At 33.7% G+C, this 21,479-nt stretch overlaps 1 non-coding gene across 1 annotated transcript; it reads left to right on the top strand.

Moving 5' to 3' along the window:
- Nucleotides 1-1,514: 1,514 nt before the first annotated feature.
- LOC102894072 lies at nt 1,515-20,960 on the top strand. The gene is made up of 2 exons (XR_003046891.1): nt 1,515-1,619; nt 20,624-20,960. It is a non-coding gene; the product is annotated as a T-complex protein 1 subunit theta (transcript).
- Nucleotides 20,961-21,479: the final 519 nt, after the last annotated feature.

Genomic DNA, 21,479 nt, shown 5'->3' with positions numbered 1-21,479 from the left:
CAACTATATTCAAATAGCAAAAGCTGTGATTCTAACCTAAATGTTAGTGGCTAAATGCATAGACTGGAGTCAGATTTCATGGGTTCAAATTCTGTCTCTTCTTATTAAAGGAACCAAGTGACTTAACATTTCTGTATTTCAGTTTTCTCATATGTATAATGGAGATAATAATAGTACCTACAGTATAAGGTTGTTACGATGATTAATTTATTTTAGTAAACTTCTTAACTGTGCCTGCCATATTGTAAGCACTATAAAACTATTAGATAATGTTTGCTGGATTTTCCATAAATGTTGATATTATCAAGAGTGATGTTAAAAGTAATGATAGAGAGAAAGAAATGAACAAGAGTTAATGTCTTCAGTAAATGAAGAGGAATAACTGAAAGGTTAGTTAATGATTACCTGGGGAGGAGAATCCAGGATTAGTTCTTCAAGACAACGTGTACTTGAAGGACATAAGAGAAACACGCAATACACATACACACGCGCGCGCGCACGCACACACACACACACACACACACACACACACACACACATGAAGTGCAGTAAGACCAAGGAAGACAACACTTCACCTGCAGATTCCAGAGTACACAGGTGTGATGAAACTCAGGTCTCACAAGAGGGCTGCAGGGAAACAGTGTTTTACCAGAAGCCAGTTTTCAGTTAAGGTAAGAAAATGATGAAGAAAGTTAAACACATTTGAGAATTATAGGTATTTGCTATTGCCTAACTACCAGAAGTTATAGTTCTCTGTCTTAATAGTTGCTACAGGTGTGTTTCTTAAATATTCTCCATAAATAATACCTCTTCTATTGGTACATATGACTCAAGCCATTTCTGAATACTGGCTGGATTCTTAAGTTCTCCAGGAACTTAATCTTATACCCTGTTACTACTTTTGTGTTAGATGCTTCATTTATGTGTGTCTTTTTTATACCTGGAGTGAAAACCACTGCATATTTTGTATAGTCAGTGTCAATGTGGAGGAAATAATTACTTCCACAGTGTATATTGGTATGCCAAAAAGGGAATTATTGACATTATCTGATGAATTTTGCCCATCTAAGAAGAAAAGAAATACTCTGAAAATGCATCATCATCTAGAATGCCAGACACCATCAATAACACCACTTAGCTTAGAAATCATTGTGGAGTAGAAGAGAAACTAAGATATTTTCTTATTGATTGGTAGGCATTTAACATCTATATCCTCTTTTTCCCTTCTTATATGGGAAGTTGAAGAAGAGAAAATATGGGTTTACATAGATTTTATTTAGTTTAGGGGAAACAAACAAACAAACAAACAAACCTAGAGATGCTAGAAATAGCCAAGATACATGAAGGAAATGATTACTCAATATCCTCCTTTTCATTGTAATAATTATTAAACATATCTTTGAAGTCTTGTAATAGGGAGATTCTATAACTCAATTTTGGGGATGAGTACAAACAAAATTCCATTTGAGAGGGCTTCAGGGAAACAATACTTTCATGGAAGTCAGGTTTTCGTTATGGTAAAGGTGATAGGAAAGCTATACGAATTTGAGGAACATAGAGATTTCTTGGTCATTCCACAGGAGTTTCAGAGTGCAGTGAAAATGTTTTATAGAGCTCAGGTTAGAGGATACACAGAAGAGTAAGGTGGTAAATAGACAGATGCTCTGAGACTTTTGGGCTTCTCGATGTTAAATGCGAGTTGACATAAGGTATGATGGAAATGGTCTTGGATATTGAAGGAAGGTAGTCTTATCAATTCAAGCTAGATTAGTGATTACTTGGCTTCATGAAGTGAGGCTCTGAACAAGGTTCCCTGATGGTAGATGGACAAGGGAGGGGGATAATCTAACATGATAAGGTGAAGACACCTGGATTTCTTTTCACAGACAGCAGTAGAAGCATGCAGTATCAGAGAAAGATACTAAGTAGTAGTCTTCCAAAAGACTGTTTCTTCTTCTGTTAATGTTGTTAAAATAAGAGAAGATGTACATGAAGTGGATTTATCCAGTAATGGACCAGAGGGGTATGGAAAAAGCGAATATATACTACTGAAAAGTTGCCCAGTGATGGAACACATGCCTTGCTCTTAGTAAGTTTGCTGTCAGTTGGGGAGAAAAGCAAGATATCAAGACAAGTCTTACATGCATAAAGTAACAAAGGGCAATAGATAACATTCCAGGACTAGCATAGGCCATGGGTCTGAGGCTTAATGGAATTTTCACATTAGAGGAGCTGAGAGGTCAATGTGGCTAGAGCACAAAGATGAAGTTGTGGAGTGGAATGTGAGGGAGGTCGAAGGGCTTGCAGAGGCTTTGTAACAGGAGTGGTTTTAAGCCACTGGAGCGTTTTAAGAAGGAGGCTAAAATAATGCTTGTTTTGTAGGGAACTAGAGGTATAGGTAGTACAATTATGTCTATGGTAATTACCTAAAATAGAGAAATTGCAATAATTAACAGAATTAAGCTGTCACCTGAGATTATCTTTGCCAATAAACTATCTTCTATAGAAAGTCTCTATAGTACCCATAATTTCTTTGAATTCTTATGTTCCGGTGGTTATTTTTAAACTTTTTTTTCTGCTGCTGGTGAATGCTTGGTTTGTCACACTGCACTTCCCATGGCTGAATCTCTCTCTACCCCAAACTTCAGTAGCCATGTATTATAGCTCGGTGTCTATGCTTTCTTTAATACACCACTCATAGAAGACATTTTTGGTTTGCAAACTTTTGCAGAGGCTTTTTTTCTTGGTGATAGGATGAGTGGCACATCATACAGTAAAAACAAAACAAAACGAAACAGAACAAAACAAGAAACAAACACCAAAAAACCTAAATTCAAAATTAGACATTGTTGTGCCTGAAAGTATTTGACCACTCACCCTGACAACTAGAAATTTCATATCGAATGGCATTTCCCTCTATCTGCTGCAGATTCCACATATTCTCAACCCCTCTGTTTCTCTCATAGATCTCAGCTCCACAGACTATCTTTGAACTCCTGAATTTAGATTAATTTCATATGTAGAACAGTTTAGTTGTCACTCTGTCACTATTACGTTATATCCTTCCCTTCACGGAAATGTGTACTTAACTTTTTTTAAAAAAGCAATCTACGCAAAAGAAATTATGAGTATATTTTGTGCAGAAGGGAGTGCAGACATCTGTGTGGTTCCAGATAGTATGTTTTTATACCTCAACAAAACACAGACAAATATCAGGGCTTGATGAGAGAATGAAACACCAGAGGAGGTTCCTAATAGAGATCAGGAGTTGTATTCAAATGGAATAAATCAAGTTCATCCCTACTCACTAACATGTGGGCAATTTTCCAGTGCAATAAGAATTCATTACATTTATAAACTATTACTAGAGCATGCAGGCCTCTTTTTATAAAGTGTTCATAATGATTGTTTATGGTACTAAACATTTGGAAAATTAACTACAACTCTTATTTTTCTAACTATTTACTTTTACTGATTTGTATTCTTTGGTCCAAATATAACACCATGGGGGAAATGAGGATATATGGAGAAAAATAAAACTAGACTTTAAAAAAATGTGCTTTAAGATCTGCTATTGATAGGAAATATAGAGGAACTTAGCCTAAAGGAAGTGCATTTGTTTCTATGTCACTGCTCATAAATCTAGTTATACTTTTCTTTTACTTCATTCTGAACTTTCAAGACGAAGAATTTCACTAATAAAATATATTTTTTATGTATCTTTTATGTAGCTTTCTAAGTAGTATTAACAGGTACATTTTTAAATAACAGATTTCTATTCGTTAGATAAACTGGTTTCACCAATAAATTAACCTACCTTTGTTTAAATTCTCTGTCTTGTAGAGAAACGTATTTGATTTCTAATGCCAATTACATTTTTGAGTTTTGAATGAGCCATTGATTCCAGAATAAATAATCCTTTGGGCAGCTTTGTTGGAGAAACCACTTAGGGATAGCACAATTTGTTTTTGCCAAGTCCATAATTCATCCAAGTGGCGCTGACTTTAGGAATTATTCTCCGTCATATTGAGTTGGTACATATAAATATATATGACGGAATCATTTGTAATCCATTTCTGATGGATCTCACCTGAAAATAAATTATTTTTATTTCAACCTCTATTGAATTTATCTGCTATACACTAGTGATATCATTGATTTTAACTGATAGTTTATTATACATGGCATTAGATTCAGTCCACAAGGGGGCTCCCTTGCTTTAATTTTCAGAACTTCTTTTAAAATGGATTATGACACTTTTTGAAGATTTTTTTATCTTTGCAGGAGAATTTAATAAACCAGTTTTAAATGCACCAGAAATTCTGAAATATATTAATGGGTCACATTAACCTGAAATAAAAAAGTGCAGCCTCCACACTCTCTGGGGTATCTTATTTTCCTTAGTAAAAACTTTCTTTTCCAAATGTCGTCTTTTCTTGTTAGTCAACTATGACAAAAATCGTGCTTCTCTAAGTTGTGCAAAGCCAACTGTACCAATGATTACATAAACACTGAGACAAATTACACAATTGCAACGGTTAAGTTCTGTGTTAACTACATGATTTCCATAGGATAAAATGCTATGTCAAATTATCAGAGACATAGCACCTATCATTTTTATAACATGAGCTTTTAAAAAAGTAACCTTATTTATTTTTTTCATAGAATAGGATTTGGGGATCTTTGAAAATATCTACTCAACTATGTATTTGTTAGGTTCTTTTTCATGAATTCTACTGTTTATTCAATTCAATTCAATTCAAAAGAGATTTCTTGAATGCTGACTCCATTGCAACACTGTTTAAAAAACCAGATGAGTTTTATAGATCAAGAACTGATACTACCAAGAAGCTTACAGTTTCCTAGTGGAGAGTGAAATCGAAATAATTGTATGGCAAAATGATGGAGGTGCTGAATGATACAGGGGGGTTTGTAGCTAGAAATGAAGACTATGAATCCATGTTAAGTTTAAATATATCTGAATATATTACATAATCTGATATTTTTAAAGCAAATATTTGTTGCTTATTTGCCTTGTGTTAGTCACTGTGCTATGCTGAACTTTTTTTTTTTTTTCCTTTGGTGCATCTTATATAATTTTCACACTAAACCATGAGGTGATATGATAATCAGCCTAAATTTCAGTCTTTTGAGCTCTATTTCACCAAGGCAACAATAGAGAATAAACAATCCAGTGAAGCCCAGTTTGGCCTCTAGATGGCAAACAAGTTTTTTGGTTATGAAGCAGATGCTATTATCTTGTTCTGTCCCCGCTTTTCTAAGAAAGAGTAAAATTCTTCAGAAAATAATATATGCTTTCAAGTCTCAAAATTTTGTGAGTAGCAACACAACTTGCCAACCTCTGCTCTAGGCTCTTCTGCCTCTCTGAATGCAGCTTCTTTTTTGTTCTTTGAGTATTCAAGAATTTAGAAAATGAACTTCATGATTCACACAAATCAGATACTATGGGAGTGTAGAACCACATCTTGATACTTCCTTTAGGAACTTTTTGCTGATATAAAATATTAATGGAAGTGATGAGTTCATTACCAGTGCCTCAGTTTCTCTTTCAAAGGCCATGTTTCTTTTGTGAGCCTCTCAAATCTCATATTTCAAGTTAAAAACAGCTTTGTAAATGAGTAATAGTTACCTCTAGTGTAGTAGATTAAAACAGAGGTATTTACTATCTGATGATTTCAGTTTAAATGTTTGCTTGCACTATACTTTCATTACCAGAATCACGTGAAAAAATACAATAAAAAATCTGCCTCCAACGTCTTCTCAATTTGTATAGTTCACCAAGAAGTAATATCAGCCCAAGAAATCGTAGTTCTGGAAGAACTAAGATGTAGTGGCCAACGTTGTGCAAATCCTGTTACTTTCATTTTCTTCTCCTACATCCTTCCATCCCTACCCTCAGGACTTTACTGTGATAAGTGTTCATGAATAAAGGTATAATAACACAACTCTAAGAACAGAGATATCTTTAAAAAGAGAACAATGGTGCACCTAACTCTTCTATTTCTAATTTATTTATGTTTAGCATATTGTGATGGTTAATTTAATGTCCCAACTTGACTGGGCCATTTGGTATCCAACTATTTGGCTGAATGTAATTCTGAATGCTTCTGTGAGGGTATTTTTGGATGAGATTAACATTTAAATCAAGAGATTGAGTAAAGTAGATTGCCCTTCCCAATATGAGTGGGCCTTGTTCAATCAGTTGAAGGCCTGAATAGAACAAAGAGGCAGACCATCCACTGCGTAAGAGAGAATTCTTTCTATCTAATGGCCTTCAAAATGGGACACTGGCTCTTTTTTTTCTGCCTTTGCACTAAAACTGAAACACAGGACCTTCCTGGATCATGAGCCCGATGGAACTTCATACTGGAATTACACCATCACTCTTTCATTTCTCAGATTTTTGGACTCAGACTGGAACTTAACCATTGACTCCTGTGTTTACAGTTTACCTACTCACCCTAGAGATTTTGAGACTTGCCAGCCTTCAAAATCACCTGAGCAAATTGCTTGTCTCTTTATAAACACACACACACACACACACACACACATCCTGTTGGTTCTCTGGAGGACCCTAATACACACACATATATATATATATGTTTTGACTGGGAATTCAGTAAAACCTTCACTTCTTTGACTGCCTGCTGCAGCTGGATCCTTGACATTCTTGTTTCTACTACAAATGTTTTTATTGTTAAAGTTATGTATAGGAAGAGAATATACTTCCTCCATAGATGAATATATAACAGGGGAGGAAGACGTGGTTGACGTCCCTAATTGAAACATCATTGAGTTTTCCTAATGCACTCTGGTAAAACTGAATTATAAAGACATTTTTTTCACTCTTTTCAGGTTTTCATAGAAAATTAACATTATAAAAAAACTTTTAAAATACAAAGATAGTCAATCTTTCACTCAATTCACTAACTCTTAGAACATGATATTGATGCAATTTATAAATCAAGAGCTGCTGTGGTCCTTTTTGGTTTCTTAAGGTTTGGATTAATTTTTTAAAATTCTTTGACTATGGACATATGCTAATTTGTTTAATTTCTTTAACGGATAACAAAAAGAAGACATTAAAATGCACTGACATTAGTGATGAGGTTGAAGAAACCAAAGCATTTGGTTTATATAAGGTTCTATTGAATGTCTGAAACCAAAGAAGCAGTTTGTATTCCAAGGCTGTTTAGAAAAGAAGACATAAATCTTTACTTGATAAGAGGAACAAATCAATAGAAAACAAAACACACTTATATTTTCTTGATAGCACTACAAATGGGGAATAGAACACTTAGATAACCTATTGTTCAGGAAGAGCCATTCAACTCCGTTGTGTACAGCAAATACAATTCAGGAATTTTGATAATTTTTGAAGTTAGTGCTCCTATTTTTTAAGTACCTCTAACCCTTCTTCTATGAGTTCTGTGAATTGAAAATTTGATAGGTTTTCTTATTTTTAACACTGCTAGATTTCCTTGCAAAGTACAGAAACAAACAGAAAAGAACAAACTCAGTGCCTTTACTTAAAACTGAGGGAAATCTACTTTGACATTCCTAGTTGCTAGACAAAGTCATTTTTTTAAGAGCAAGAAAACCCTAGAAAATATGGCACAGTAGCAATGATTAAAAAAAAAAAAAAGAATTGTGATCCCATATATTGAGTATCAAATCAAATTAACAAATGAAGATAAAGCAAATTTCTGTAATATCTTGAACTTAATTTATACCTTTGTTAGTAATAAAAAAAAGAAAAAATTGTATTATACTTTCTGCCTCCTGTCTAATAAAGAATTTCTCTCTTTTTTTTTATGGTTTTACTAAAAACTTCTGGTGATTTGCTACTTGAAGCAGAATCTAGCATCATGAAAGAATGAATTCCTCATTTCAACATTTTTAGTTCTATGTCATCAACAAGAGACATAAAAAGTCTCTGGTTCAGAAAGCGATCACAAATAAAAGTAGAGAGAGGCTTAGATCTTGCATTCCTCCTCTAAGACTTCGTAGAGCCCAGCCTTACAAAGCCACGTTCTATCACCCCATTTTAAAGTAGATTTTGGACATCCCATTTGGAGATAGATTTTTAATATCTCATGTGTCCTTTGCACATCACGATAAAAAAATAAATTTATTCCATTAAGATTAGAGTTACCATATGACCCAGCAATTCTCTTCTGGATATCTATCGGAAAAATTTGAAAACATTTATTTGTAAAAATATATGCACCCTGATGCTCATTGCAACATTATTCATGGTGGCCAAGACATGGAAACAACCCAAATGTTCTTTGCTAGATGTTTGAATAAAGAATATGTGGTACATATATACAATAGAATACTACTCAGCCATAAGAAAAGATGAAATACTGCCATTTGAGACAATATGGATGGATCTTGAGATTATCATGCTAATCGAAGTAAGTCAAATGAAAAAAGTCAAGAACCATATGATTTCACTCAGATGAGGAATATCAAAGAGAAAGCAAGAAGACAAACAAATAAATAAAAACTCAGACAACAGTATGGTGGTTATCAGAAGGAAAGAGGGTGAGAGGGAGGTAGAAAAGGATAAAGAGGGCCCAATATATAGTGACAGGAGGAGATTTGACTTTGGGTGGTGAACACACAAAGCAATATACATATGATGTATTATAGAATTGTACATTTGAAACCTATGTAATTTCATTAACCAACTTCACCCCAATAAAATAAATCAAATTTTAAAAATTTAAAAAATAGATTTCTTCCTATGCACATAGCATAAACTTGTTGCTTCTGCTCTGACATTGTTGGATACCACACTTAGTTACTTAGAAACCTTTCAGAAATGGTGAACCCACAGGTCACACTGAGGTCAAGAGAATTTTCCTTTGTGCAATCTGGAGCAATGAATATGATTGAACTATAAAGTAAGAGTTTCGATGATTCCAATTCAGTGCCTTAAAAAAGAAAAAAAGAAAGAAAATCTTTTTATTTAGATTTTGCTAACTTTTAAAACTTAATTTCTACCTTGGTTCTGTATGCCTTCACCATCCTCTATTTACATTGACATTCAAATTGGTTGCAATCAAATGAATTTATTTGTGTGCAAATGCTAATCTGTTTGAGCAAGTGTGAATAAACATTTCCCTGATAATACAAAGTAGGTGTGTTATACTGTCACATGGAGATGGGATTTCATGAGAAAATCACTTCTCATAAGTGAGATAATTTAAAAATATAATCATAATAGTGAGTTATCTTTAAAATACAAACTTTGCAATATTATTCTCAAAAAGTATACCACTTATATAATGACGTTTTTGAAGAGGGTCGAAAATTTTTGTGTTCAAATTTTCTACTTATGTTTACAATGTTACTTTAATACTGATAATTAAATTCCCCACTTAGTAGTTTAAATATAGAAGAATAGGAAAACACATAGGTGCAGGATCCACCATTAGGTGCTAACAAATATACTTCCATGAGTTTTCCGCTATGCATTAACCGTGGCATTATTATTATATCAGAGTATATGCAGATATATGCCTTGAGTTATAAAATCTGTGCTAAAATTCAGGTTTCATTGTCCTCAGTTTAATGTTCTCTTTTCCACAGTATACTGTATAGATATCTATATAGAGTCATTCACATAAAGTAGACATAGAGTCAACAGTTATTTAATAATCGCAAGACAAAAACACATTTGGTGGGTGGATATAGATCACAGAGGACTTGGCACCTTGCTAAGCCTCTATTTTTGGAAAGTGCCCACTTTGCAATGGTTTTTAAGTGGTATCTGATGAAATAGATTATCTTTTTTTCCCTTTTATTATGCTTTCTTTTCTTTTCAAAATGTACCCCTTTCCCATTTCCTTATTGCTATCAATCCTTCAAGATTCATGTCTGCCTTTCTGACCATTCTAGGATTCTAGATGCTCTCGCAATATCACGATGGTTACATTTTTTGTTATTTAACTCATCATGTAGTGTTATAACTAGCTTTATATTGAATTTGTCTCCCTAAATTAGCTATGCACTTCTTAAGGGAAATAACCAAGTCTTAGATATTCATGGACTTCTTTTGAATCACAGTTCTTCAATGAAAAATCAAGTCATGTATGAATGAGTTTATGGTTATTTAAAGACTCATACATGTTACTTGCACCAATTCCACCTGCTTATTCCAGTTCTCAGTTTTGAGAAAGCATAAATGATCAGGAGTTAGACGTCTAATTTTTAGATCGAATTCATGAATTCTACACTATAATGTTGGCACCGATAGATGCCAGAATATTCAAGAAAATAACCATTCTGATGCTCATTAAATTTTTTATTAATAAAATTGAAATAAACAACTAGTAAATAATTGGTGGGTTAAGAAATTTCTAACCTCACATTTCTCAGTAGTTCAAATTATTGATCTTATTTGCTATGGTGCTGGCAATTTGACCAAGTGTCCTGCCAAGTACTAATTACACTATGAATTGGCTTTATGAATCAAAGTGTTTCCTTTCTGGATAAATAAATCCTCAGAGACACTGGAAATTGATATCATACACATTTGTAAAGTCAAATAAGAAGAAGTTTGTTGCAATTGTGGAAAGTAAACTATTAGACGTGTTCTGGTGTGTATTGACAGAATTGCTCTAAACAGAGATTCCCAGTCTAAACACTATCATGCATTGTGATAAAATTGCCAGAAAATCTGCACTATGAAGCATTTAGTTTATACTAGTCACCTTCAAATTTATATAATCCAGTGTCATTATGTCTGTGTTTATTTGCAAATCTATAATTTCAAACTCAGATAAATAAACATCTTTCATAATTGTTATGTTCCCTTTTTTATCCTTGACAGACCTTCTTCTAAGATAGATTGTTCTCAGAGAATGTGAAAAAAGCATTTCAAGTCCTGAGCATCATGTTTAGGATGGTTTTACTTCAAAACTTTAACTTAACAAACTCTATATACACGTTCCATTTGAAATTGGGTGTTTTCTTCCCCATTACATGTTACACAGTGGAATGGGGACCACCGTGAAGTATACAAATGCTGTAATGAAGGGAGAAACCAGGTTCTAGATGGGGAGTACTAGATAGCTGTACTTTTCAAAGGAGCCTGGAGTAGGTATTCTTAACAAGAATCTGGGCATGTAAGAAAAGGAAACAAAAGCTGTACATATAAGAACTGACATAGTATACCACTATAGGGATATTGCCGCTTCCTTTCTTCCTTACGTCTCTTTCCACTGTTACTGAGAATAGAATGGGAGGAAAGGATAAGTTTCAGTAGTGGGGTGGGGGAGTTTGCGGGGTAGTTTGATTGAATCTGACTCTTGTGAGATTAGTTCAGTTCTTGTTATCTGAACGCTTTCCTCCTCAACATAAAATTTAGATCTTACTTTCTCCTTATGGATTTTCAGAAAACTAAAGGGACATCCTAACTACCTTTCTATTTAAATAAGACATCCAGACCCCTTTTTCTAGCCATATTCTCTTCCCTATTTCAGCCTAAAGAGGAAGTGAGGAAGCCGGAGCTCTGAAGGCGAGGTGGTGTGCAGGGCAGGAGTCCCTGGCCCAGAGATCTCCAGCCCTCTTCTGCTATTTAATCTTTTACATTTTAGGCAGGACAAGAAGGCTCTAATTAAAAGAAACCATTTCACATAGTTCATTACTTGGTCCATGTATGTTCTAAAAATACTTCTCAAATTGTGAAATATAAGAGAAAATGATGAGGTTAGGTATTAAGTTGAGTTCAGAAAACAAGGAAGGGAGATCCTGGGTGTGCTATGGTCAAGGCTCCATTACTTGGTCCAAGTGGACATAAATAGTAAGACATTAAGAGTAAAGTATTAATCCAAGAATAAATGTGTCAATTAAAATAATTTATTTCGGTTATGTATCATATGTTCACATCTTGATGCAAGAGCTCTTTGTATAGAAAACCACCTACCTCTTCCCCAGTTACATGGGCTAAGGCGCTACAATAAAGAACTGAATGGCTAGGCTGCTCCAAGCATTTAGAATGATATATGCCATTGTTTGTGTGCAAGGATGTGTGTGTGTGTACGTATGCACATACACATGTACACATTGTAACATTTTAAGTAGCTTTTGTGCTATTGTAGGAAGAGAGAGAGAAAAAGAGTGGAGAGAAGGCAATGCAGGGAGGACAGGGAGCATCAGCCTCCACTGCAAGTTGATTATAACAGGGTGCCGAAGGAATTGGAATATTGCTATGGGGGAGACAAATGAAAGGAGGAGGATGAAGCTTGTTTTATCTTTTTTCCTGTCAGTTTAAATTTATCCTCCTAGCTACATGAATACTATCATTCAATACTGGAGCTTGATTTTGAAAAGAGAGAGAGAAGGAGACTGGGTCTGGGGTGTAGGAATGACAACTCTGTGATTTGAACTGCAGGGTTGATGGATATCAGGTAAGAAACCACTCTCCTACACATCCAGAGAGCAAGAGCAGTTCATGCTGGAAGAGCCATTCTTAGCTGACACATATACAAAAGAATAGGGGAGACAGCTTACGTCATCTGCATCAGAAATAGTTTTCAATAGGGTGAACAATCTTAATTCTCTAATCCTATAAACTGTATTTACCATTTAAAGGACAATATTATTAATAATAACAAACTGAAGTGAAAATATGTGTATTCTTCAGGAATCGTGTCAAGGATGCTATAATATTTGTTCAAAAGAAATTTCTTAACAAACTCAAGTAAGGTCAAGTAGAAACCTTCATGGATCTCAAACCAGCAGAACGATCACATGTGAGAAAGGGAAAATATTTGCTGGTTATTCCATAGGGGAGGTTTGGGAAGAAGTAAGGATGTAGAAGAGGAAAAATTCTTGCATTGTATGAGATAACCTCACCCTTGGTTCCTTCAAAATTTAGTAAAGTTAATACTCATAAAATGTTATAGGTAAGTAAATTTGTTAGGAGTAAGGGGATGATGAAAGAGTTGAGCTTCAGATTTAGTTTGATGCAGGAGAAACTGTGTCCAAATTTGGAATAGGAGTACACAAGAAAACAGGATGAAAGAAGAAATTACACAGAATTTGAAAGAAGCAATGTGGAGGGAGTAATCTGGACTGGTGTAGCCCATGACATTGGAGTTAAATCCAAATTTAATCTATCTCCAGTGGGCTCTCAGGTGACAGGTGGTTTATAGTATATTTGGAGTCACTTTTTTTTTGGTCCATACATATGTGTATAAATGTACACATACATGCAGTTGAGATTTTCTTACTATATATAAAATGTCTCTTCAATTTTATTTGTTCCAAAAAAGCTAAAAATTTATAAGTAAACATAATTGTAACATAATGTTTCATAAAATCAATGCTCCATGTTTTACCCTTCAATTTTCTTAGATTTTTTAGACTTTTTTTCAAATTAGTTTGGAATTACATTTAACTCTATAGTAAGCAACCATGTATTTAAATAATTTTAAATATGATTATCTCCTTTGGAAAAAATCCTGGAAATATTACAATGTATTACATGTTTGTAGCTGTTAATGCATATCGTAAAATTGCTTTCCATAAACATCATTTTCTGCTCTCTTCAGAAACTGGAAAATCTCCTTTTCATCACCTCTCATTGGAATGGAGCACTATCAAATATTTTTATTTGCTAATTTGGTGCCTACATTTTTTTTTTAATTTAAATCTAAATATTAATAAATTCTATGAGCTTGTAATTTTTTGAAGGGTCTTGGTGATTTTCTAACAGATTTGTATGATCTTTGTATAAGAATATTATTTGTATAAAATATTAATGAATATGAATGGGAGATTTCAGATATATTACCTTAAGATATATTAATATAACTATTTTTTGAAAAGATTGCGATGAAATCTAATGACTTAACTTTATAGCCCTTGGAAGAGTTTCTTGTGCTCAGAAAGTGCTATATTTATTAGCTTTTTTTACTACTAGTAGTATTTCACTTGCAAATTCATCAACTACAGAAAATTTACAAAAATTTATGAATTCTAAGATCTCTGAAGAGATCTTAGCAACTATGGAGAAAGTAATAGACATTTTTACTGTTGGATAACTTATTCTTATTAAAAAAACATGTTTTAAAGAACAAGTATAACTACTCTGGTTCAAACAGGCCCGGCTATGAAGTGCCACAAACTCAGCTTCTCATCTTGAGTGACCCATCTTCAAGACACTTATGAGGGATTTTCAATGCTATTGAACATCAAAGATTGAACACCTAAGACCAAATTTCTTATTTAAAAAGAAAACTCGACCATCTTGAGAGGCAAATTTAATAGTCTGTGATCATATAACAATTTAAAAGAAGAGGCAAATCTCTAATATTTTTTCTTTGTGATTGATACAGAATAAAAGAAAATCAACCTAGTATATTCTCTAGGAGTGTGAAGTAAAACAGCCCTTATTTCAAAATAGTTTGGAAGAAAAAAATCAGAATTATTTGCATGGTCATTGTTTAATTCCAATGGTGAAACATATGTCAATTATCTAGGGACATTTTTATTTCAGCCCCCCTAAAATTTTAACTAGAATTATACATTGAACTCTAATTGTATAAATATAATTAAAACACTAACTTGACAATGATTCACAACCACAAATTATATGAACTTATGTGGCACACATACAAAAAAAGACATTTAGATATCAAAAGAACACTCGTTCACATGAATAGGAATATTTTAATTTTCTTAATGGATTAATGAACAAGTATTTTATACCTTATTATTTTATTGCTTAACTTCATTTTTATTTTTAATATCTACTTTAAGAATTAGTTGAGAAATTACAGTAATTTTACTTTTTCTTCTTTTACCAATCCCAGTGTATCAGTAACATTTTCATATTTCTTACAGAAAAAGAATATTTTAGGCGACAAGTATTTGTTTTAGTGTTTCATACAATATACAACAATCAAACAAAATGCTAATGTTCAACAAGTGTGATATGCTTTCTTTTTGCTTCCTTCTTTAAAGTTGCTCTTTGCGATTATTATATAGATTATATAGATTATTATATAGATTATGATTTTGAGCCCTGGAAAACCCAACTAGGACTTTATTTTTTCCTTTGAATTTGGGAATCTAACTACATGCACATAGCAATGTACAGTCCATCTTTATGCAAATAGTTTAAAAAGGTAATGTGCCTGAAGGGCTGTTTTATGGCATTATTTGGTTTTATATCTTTGCAATCAACACTACACAGCTAACATGGCAATGTAAATTCATGAGAGATTTTTCTATTGAAACCAAACAAGGTCACCTGCATTTGAAGATCAGAGTGAGATAAAAGTGACACTGTTTCTACAATAGCACTAAAACAATGTGCACAGCCTCTTTTTTTAAAAAAGAAATATTGATTCTATCTTTGAAAGTATAACATTGATTTTTTTTTTTTTCAAATTTGGATTTCTAATGCTAAGTCTAATAAAGGGATTTTAGAGGAGATTTACTACCGGCTATTCATATTTATTTCTTTTTACAGAATGTTTTCTAAAGCATTAAAAAGATTTCAAACTTGTTTTGCTTTCAATGGCTAGAGTTAGCTTTTCAGGCACCACATTTATGCATAGAGGTAAATGGACATCTTATATGTTTTTGTGTCCTTAAGGTTCATTCTATGATTTATACAACAGAATACACTTATGACATTTAAAAAAATCAACTGGCGAATATAGTTAATGACTTTTTTTTTTTTGGTAGGTAGAGGAAGGGGCTAGTGATTACTTTTATCTGTCTTCTTCTACCCTATACATCAAAACTTTCTTCCATTACCCCACATTGTAATAGTTCTAATAGGATCTATCTTAAGTGCTTTATGGATTATCCGGTTCATTCTTAACAACCTTGTGCCTAGGTATTATAATTTTCCCCATGTTACCAACAAAGAAACTGAAGCAGAGAGTAAATAAGTGGTTGCTAAGGCCCACAAAGCCAGAATGTGGCAGTGTTGAAGTTCAAAGCCAGGCAGGGCTCTCATCTACTGCATCACGTGCCACCACCTAAATTCAAAAGCAAAAGTCCCTCAGATTTTCTTTACAAAACAAAATATAGAGTAGGGAGAAAAGAACGGGCACCTTGAAATTTCTTAAAATGTCTTTTTCCAGTTCTAGATATGTTCACTAGAAGTTTTCATAATGCTGCCAGAGGCACTACAGGAGAGCTAGGAAGGCACTTGCACTGGGATCAGAAATGCTAGAACTGAACTTCCATTTCACCTTTTAATAATTATAAGAAAAATCTGAAGTGAAGTGCTTCATCTCTTTGAGCCTTCATTGATGAAATTAGAATGAAGAGACTTACTTTAACCCATCTATATCATAGAGAGGTTATGAAGTAATAAATATATGAATGAAGGACACACTATAAAGTATCAAATAAAGTAAGGGATTGCAGGTGAGAAAAATTTTTCTCTTTAAAAAATTTTTTTGAAAAGCTTAAACAGTTACAGAAAGCATAGAGAAGTATGTATTCACCACCAATAATTAACTATGTTTATATTTTGTCATTTGTTCAATATGTTTGTTGAAACTCTTTATGACTACTTGTTCTTTCCCTTTGCATTCTACCTAGTCTCTAATTTAATATCAACTGGTTTTAAGATTGGAATCTGAAAGAAAAAACAAAAACAAAAACAAAAAAGGTTTACAATATTCCCTTCAGTGATTTTACTTAGATTTGAAGGACTCAAAGGATGCAGCATAAGCACACACAGACGAACAACAGTTGCATGGGAAGATCTTGCAATATCTCAGGCCATCTGCCAGGTCCTACATGCACAGGTTGTGCTTTGTTGCAAGAGACAAAGCTCAAGTGGGCAGGGACTGAGGGACCTACCCCTCCTTTCCTTAGTTATTGCCTATATTAAGCCTGCCAGGAAGCCTCACTAGGCACATGTGTCAAGGCACATCCCTCCCGGAGCAGTTGCAACTTCAGGGATTCACAATAAATAATTTTGAAAACCAGGTACCATTTGTGAATTTAACATATCATAAATCACTATGTATCAGAGGACAGTGTTACAAGAAGATAAAGCCAGGGTGGGACTTAATCCAATATAACTGGTTTCCTTAGAAGAAGAGGAAACTTGGACACACAGAGAGACACCAGGGATGCATGAGCACAAAGGGAAGACCATGTGAGGACACAGAGAGAAAGCAGGCCATGTGCAAGCCAAGGAGAGAGACCTCACAAGAAACTAACCCTGATGACACCTTAATCTCGGATTTCTAGCCTTAAAACCTGTTGAGAAAAGAAATTTCTGTTATTTAAGCCACCCTGTCATGGTATTTTATTATGGCAGCCCCAGGAAACTAATACAAGAGAACTGGGATGTCATCCTGCACCTTGGCCAATGCAGCATACTCACTCATTAGAAAATCTGTTTCCTTTATCAGATGGTGAACCTCAGTGATGCTTCCCTGGTCAGTCAATATAAAGTTGCTCTTATCCTCCCTGTGTTTCCTGTCATTTAGTCTCCTCTCACAATCTGTAAGTTTTACATGGATTTATTCATTATCTGGAATCCCTATCATTCCTCCTTCTGCCCTATATGCAATCACTTCACTAGAATCTAAGCCACTAGAGGGCAGAAACTTGTGTCTGCTTTGCACACTACAGAATGACTAGTATCTAGAATAGTGCCTGGCCCAGAGTGGCTATTAAATAACTACTTGTTGTGTGAAAGAACGACTGATTTCAGGATTAGGTCATTTTCATATTTCTAGCAAAAGCATGGTATGACTTTTAATACATACTTTGTAGATTCTTAGTGTTTGTTGAGTGAATACAAGAATTTCAGTATCTTCTCCAGAAAACCTAATAATTAAATTTTAATTCTCTTTTCAAATTCAGTGTTTCCTTTTTAAGGAAGTAATTCTGTTTTTTTTTTTTTTTAATATAACAAATCATAGACAGTATGTGCAATACTCTCGACATGATTCTCAATGTTTTATAAAATTTGACACATTTAGCTCTCATAACAATTCTCTGTTAGATTTTTAAAAGCAAGTTGTAGTATTCTAAAAAGAGGTGTTACCTAGAGAATGGGGGTGGGAGGAGTGGGAGAAGGGCTTGTTTCAATTTTTGGCCAGCTCAGCAATAAACCCAGTATGGATTCAGAGGTCAGTAGAGCCTGACTAACTCAGATTGGCCACAGACAATAGAAGAGTTGGGAGTCGTCACTTTTGACTTGTTTAAGTATATGAGAAATGTATTATCTACAGATGTGTTTTTAAAAAGTATCCCATTGGTGGCATTTTTAATGGTAATTTCTTTTGAGTTAACTATATGGTTCCTTTTTTTTTCCCAATACATCAGCTAATAGTATCATTATGTTGAGAACTATGAAGGGTCTGAAAATTTACACAGCTTGCAAGCTAACAAGTTCCCCTATGGTTTTATATATAAGCTGGCAGAAGACATGAGACTCCTATGTTAGAGACAATAGACTTTATTACTCATGTCATTGCAGATAACAGGAGCTTCATGTTCTCATCAGTTCTCTTTCTACTGCAAGTCCATGGGGCAAGGCAGAGGCCCAGGCAGATGCTCCATACACAGTGTGTTTGTGCCACAGTCGAAGAACTCTGAGGTTAAGCAATCTCCAGCCTTCTCAAGGGAACTTCTAGCAAATTTGCCCAGCTTTTGACTTGGAAGCAGACATTATCTTTATTATCCCCAACAGCAAACAAATCTGCCATTGTTCCAAAAGGAGATATTTCCTCTGTCTTCCGAGGATGTTCCTATACAAATATCCTTGAAAAGATAGTCCAGAAAGAAAAGTTACCATAAGAATTACAGAAATGTAAACAAACCATGAAACTTTGTCTCCCAACTTGTTGACATTTTTCTTTATTCTCTTATGCATTTTCCTAACACTTTGAGAGCCTGCTATCCTGTGCCTGGAAATCTCATTCTTTTTTTAAGTAAAAATGTTTTCTATGTGCTTTTAAAAAATGTGTATAATCATTTGTACAGTTTCTCCTGAATCTCACTGTGAATTCTAGATTGATTTGCTATGCTTAATGATTTATTTAGTCAACAAATATTTGCTGAGCATTTACTATGTGCCAAACACTGTGCTAGCAATTAGGGATATAATAGTGAACAAGACAGACAAAATCCCTCTTTTCATGAGGAAAGGGGTCAAGTAATTAACAAATAATGAAATTAACAAATAATGTAATTTTAGAGATTGTTAAATACTATTAAGATATAGCAAAGTGCTATATGATAATAAGTGATTTGACAATTAGCAACGTTAGATGAGAGGTATCAGAGAAATGCCCTCTGAAGGTGATTGTGGAACTGACATTTGACAAATAAAAAGAGACTGGTGGAGATTAGGGATGAGGACCTTTCCAAGAAGAGGGAAGCGTTAGTACAAAGGTCTTAGAAAGGAAAACGTGAACTGCTTGATGAACAGAAAGAAGGCATGCGTGCTGAATATAGTAGTGGACGTGAAAGTGATAGCCAATGAGATTAGAAGTAGACAGAGTACAAAACATGTAGGATTTTCTTGTAAGTCATAGTGAATCGTTGGTTTTTATTCTAAGTGTTAAGGGTACAATTTGTCTAAAATCTAAAGTTTTCAAGGTGTGTTGGCTTTGTCTAGGGTGGTAGCTGTGAAAAAGTAGATAACTTTGGAAGTTTCAAAACTAGAGCCAATGAAATGATTTTTAGTGTCTGCTAGTTTATATGCTGAAGTTTAATTTTATACTCAAGCTTATTTTGTATTTACTTTTAATGCTGATGCCTCTTAATGCCAAAATCTTTCCAAACATAAATCAGATTTTTAGTATTTTATTTTATGTAATATAATTGGTCACATAATCTCTGACATATCCTTGGAAATTAACCAGGGATATTGGAATAGTTTTACTAAGAAAAGAATATTGTTTGATAGAATAAAATAATTACCTAATAATAATTAACAGTCTCTAACAGTAGTAAGAAGATTAAACACATAAATAACAGCTGTTTCTGCTTAGCAGCAAGTTTTTGGTTTCACAACAGACAGAATGACAAACTACTATATACATTTAAGACAAAGGAAAGATTCTTCTTATTTAGACCACCAAATCTATAAAATTTTAAATATTTTTTTAATCTTCTTAGGCAGTCAGTTTCTCAGCTAAGGAAAAAAAATCACGTTTTGTAAAATTGTAATATGCTGAGGCTAAAATGTAACAAAATAAGTAGAAATGAAGAAATAAAGAAACTATACAAAAATATATTCATCCCAAATGGAATAAACAGGGAAATCTTAGATTCTTATTAAATATAAGATTTAATGTTGAATTTATTCTGTAGCTGTATTTTTCCTTCCTATTGGTTTAAAAACACAGACATGTGTTCACAGAAATAGAAAGCTAAAACACTTTAAGGAAAAATAATTTGTTTCATTATCTAATTTGATTCAGTCTCTAAAAGTGTGACTTTTACCAGAAGCAAGGTTATTGTATGAATTTTAAGGAATAATTATCTAATGAATCTATAGCATCTTAAGTGGAAGAAATATGCAAGATAAATGTTCTGAAAGTCATCATTATGCTATACCACCCAACAAATTTTATCTTAACACACATTTGAGGCATTTGAAGCTATTCCCTGGGCACTGGCAGAAAACTCTGGGGTTAAGGCCAATGAAGTAATCTCTAAACTTTATGCAGTACATCAAGAAGGAAATAAAAATGTTGGATTAGATATTGAGGCTGAAGATCCTGCTCTAAAGGACATGTTGGAGGCTGGTATTCTAGAAACTTACATGGGAAAATACTGGGCTATCAAACTGGCCACCAATGCTGCCATCACTGAACTTAGAGTGGATCAGATCATCATGGCAAAACCAGCTGGTGAACCCAAACCTCCAAGTGGGAAGAAAGACTGGGATGACGACCAAAATGATTGAATGGTTTAATTTTTACTGTAGGCAAAGACTGTAGGTATAGTAGTGCTCTAGGAATTGCCTAATATTTTCCTATTCTTAAATTAAGAGATGTTTTGTGTTTATATCCTTGGCTGGTTGATACAGTAAATGTGTTGTTACTAAAACAAACAAACAAACAAACAAAAAACAAAAAAAACAACTTGTTTAAGATTTAAGTATAATTTTTAAATTTTAGTTATAATTTAGACCCACACTATCTTTTTTTCAATTTAACATATTTTTTTAAACTGTGGTATGTGAGATGTAGAATAAGCAGACATTTATAAGTGCTGATGATTTTAAAAAAGCTTTTAGTTGTTTGATACAGACATTTAAAAAGAAGGAAGAGTTTGTTTGATCAATTGAGTCTACCAGGCACTGTCAATGAAAAGCATATTCAGTCATTCTAATGTCTAAAAAGAAAGAAAGAAAGAAAGAAAGAAAGAAAGAAAGAAAGAAAGAAAGAAAGAAAGAAAGAAAGAAAGAAAGAAAGAAGGAAGGAAGGAAGGAAGGAAGGAAG

Source organism: Pteropus alecto, unplaced genomic scaffold (assembly GCF_000325575.1).
Source record: "Pteropus alecto unplaced genomic scaffold, ASM32557v1 scaffold72, whole genome shotgun sequence".
Lineage (NCBI taxonomy): Eukaryota > Metazoa > Chordata > Mammalia > Chiroptera > Pteropodidae > Pteropus > Pteropus alecto.
Note: the sequence above shows the minus strand (reverse complement) of the source record. Positions and strands in the feature narration are given on the sequence as shown.